This window comes from Cyprinodon variegatus, unplaced genomic scaffold, assembly GCF_000732505.1.
Source record: "Cyprinodon variegatus isolate N-32 unplaced genomic scaffold, C_variegatus-1.0 Scaffold142, whole genome shotgun sequence".
Lineage (NCBI taxonomy): Eukaryota > Metazoa > Chordata > Actinopteri > Cyprinodontiformes > Cyprinodontidae > Cyprinodon > Cyprinodon variegatus.
The window spans coordinates 899,081-902,383 of NW_015150595.1; the positions used below are offsets into that span (position 1 = coordinate 899,081).

Consider the following 3,303-nt stretch of genomic DNA (forward strand, 5'->3'; position numbering starts at 1 on the left):
AATTCTTAGCCTGGATTGATATTTATTTTTGATTCTGTTCATGGTGGAGAATCCTGCTTCACAGCAGCAGGTTGAGCCAAACATCCTCTAAATGTTCAGGGTCATCTTTGAGCACCATTTCACTTTTCTGTCACCAGTTCACCACAGTTCTTCCAGCAGTCCACACTTTCTTTCACGTTTTCTCATCATCGTTACCCATCGCCCGGCTTACCACAGGTTTGCCTGCTGTGTCTAAAAGTAGCAGCAGCAGCAACCCAGACTGACAGCAGCTCATTGGATAATTTGGATCACGTGCAGCCTTGTGCTGGACGATCCGGAGAGCTTTACCGTATTAACAGGAGAAGCAATGCAAGTGAAATTAGAGACTGTCGTCAGACAGCATGTGGTAATTTATAAATGTTTTAAATCAGGTTGGTTCCAGATTAGCCAGCAGGTGGGTCTGGATCTGGATCCCGGTCTGCTAATCTGTGACCTTTGACCTAGCACAATGAATTGGTAAAATATAATGATGGACCATTGTTTACAAGTCCGCATATCATAGAAATAATATTTAGCCCGTTCATTTCGATGCAAGGGAAACCTATTTTTTATAGAATGGCTGCTTATCAGGTAATAACTAATCAATCAATAATATCACTCATTTTAGATGAATTCATTGATCGTTACCTTCCATCTCTATTTTAAACGATACATCACATGAGAACGCCTAACGACAGCATCCAGGAAGGAGACAGATGGTGTTCCAGAGGGAAAGGTGTTTCACTTCATTAAAATATTTAATCAAATTTAACTGAGACTCTTAAAGACCTTACTGTTTGGAAACATGTTCTGTAATTTAGTGAAATAATGAACCTCAGAATACCATCCCTCTCTGGATCAGTGTGACTTGTTCTGCCGTATGAGCCTCTGTATACAATGTCATTTCATTAATTTTATACCATTTCTAACAACATTCTAATTCTTTTTATGTTATTGTTTGTTTTTTTTTGGGGGGGGGTCTTCTTTTTGCTGCACAGTTTTAAAACACTGATGTTATGCTTTATGTCTCTAAATCCTGCATTGTTTCGCTCACTAAGAGCCATGTCCCACATTTACTGAAAAAAACTAAAGTTATTTAACTGTAGTGAAATAAAACATCATTATGTCACAAGATGTGTTCTGTGAATGAAGAGGGTTTTTGTAGGAACCACTAGAGAGCAGCACTGGCATGTGAAACTGTCTCTACAGTCACAGAGAAAAGCTTTCCTTGTGTTAAAGTGACAGAGATGCCCTCGCATGACCTCTGCTGCTTTGTGGCTCAAGTCCACAAACACAAAAACCCTTTAATCCATCCCAGGTGAGCGAGTTCTCCACAAATACGTTTCAGAAGCTGCTCAGGAGCTTTTTTTGATGTCTTCTTGGCTCTAAGTGTTTTTCTCTCTGTCTTTTGTTTCTCCCAGTTTTCCTAAAACACATCTCTCCCATTAACTCCACCAGCAGGAGGGCCGGCTGGAGCTTCTTTGCATCTTTCAGAGATTGAGTGGACCTTTTTGATAGGTTCCCATGAGGAAATGGTGCAGATAAAACAATTTAACATTCTCACTCTGTCTCCTATTGCCACGACACTTCTGTAGAATATAAGGCAAAACATTTCCGGTGTTCAGGAAACACAAAAACCAGTTTGAACTGGCTACAAAAACTGCTTAATTAGTTGACTAACACCAAATTTTTTAAAGCTGATATCTATACTGATTATTTTGACATCAGTCTAACCGATCACCGGTTTGTGCTGCCAATATATTTAAAAGTATTGTGGAGGATTTTTGCAGAGTTTTTAAAATATCTGTCCTCCCCACTTTAAAAAAAAAACATGCGTGCGAGAGCATGCATGAGGAGAAATGGCCTTGTGCATGCACTCGCACACATATTTTTGTTAAAGTGGAAAGAAAGGTGAGCTTCAATAACTGTTTGAAGCTGTAGCTCACCACCGATATACACCTGAAAGTGCGCATGTACAGAAAAAGATGGCTAACAGGACGAGCACGTAGGACGGGCTTAAGTAAACATATCACCAGAATGATTGACGATTAGGAGGACCACTTATTTAGATAATCCACCCAGAAATATCTGTTTAACAGTTGCTGTTCTAATACTATATAGAGCGGCGACTATGTAGTGGACTTAATAGTGAACTCCTGCACCATCTTTGTTATTAGTCGCCGCTGTCTGGTAGCGACAGCCTATGGCGACAGCAGGCCACTGTGACAGCAAATCCCATAATGCTTTGCGCAAAGAGCTCTCCATGCAAAATCTTAAAAATACTTTATTTTGTATTTATATAAAGCATTATAGATAGGGGAAAATGAATCAAAGGACACCAAATGGGGGTCACTATAAAATGTACAATTCAATGTCTCCTTAAATAATAGAAATACATTTTATATGATGATATGAAAAGTAAACTTACCTTAGTAAAACTATATATATTTGAAAATGAAAATGACTTTTTAGCTTTAAATTAGCAGATGACTTAATTGAAATATGTTTTTCTATAACCTGTTTATAAAATCCTTAATAATTCCAAAGGCTTAAGAACCACAATTATTAAGATTATTTGCAGACATTTGAGATGTAGTTGATTTCTCTAAACTCTAGTCTGTTGGTGGCAGGTCTTTTTTTGTCGCCACTGATGGACTTCTCTGAAAACTATGCCATTTTTTTTTTCTGCAGCCTGGTAGTGTGGGAGCTGAGGAGGGGGAGAACCCAGGAGAGAGATCAGATTAACACTGGAACAAATGACTTTAATAACGGACCGTTTATTGCTATTTTGAGGTGGCAGAGTTCTGGTCGAGCTTCGCTTGTTTTATTTGAACACTTAATAAATGGGATGTAGGTTACCCGTCTTCCCCGAGCTGCTGCTATGAAGGTGATTCTTCTCGGTTCAAAGAGCGCTGCTGCTGTTTGCAAGAAATCAAAGCACCTGTGTAGCTTTGGAGATGAAACACAAACATGTTTGGGCTTACATCAAATTTAAAAAGCCATGACAGGTGACTGACTGTTGTTACAACCTGAAAAAAAAGGTTTGTGGGTAGGAGAAGTGGACCACATACCTGAAAAGGTCAAAAGACACATTGGAACTGAACAGCTGATGCTCGCACTGTTTCTTTGTACAGCTCCTACACAGAGCAAATGTGGTGGATTTTTATTGTTTTTGGTCGAAAACCATTCATTTTTCCTTGGCCTACTTGTGAGATACAATATTTTGAGTGTGCCTTTTCTCTGCCTAAATAGGGGTGATTATTTAGAGCTAAGTTTTGGAGTTAA

The 3,303-nt window shown here is 39.0% G+C and overlaps 1 protein-coding gene across 2 annotated transcripts in view; it reads left to right on the forward strand.

Moving 5' to 3' along the window:
• Positions 1-3,303, forward strand: part of LOC107086081 (tetratricopeptide repeat protein 28-like) — a 187,505-nt gene that overhangs the window by 20,192 nt on the left and 164,010 nt on the right. The gene's annotated exons all lie outside the window — the stretch shown is intronic.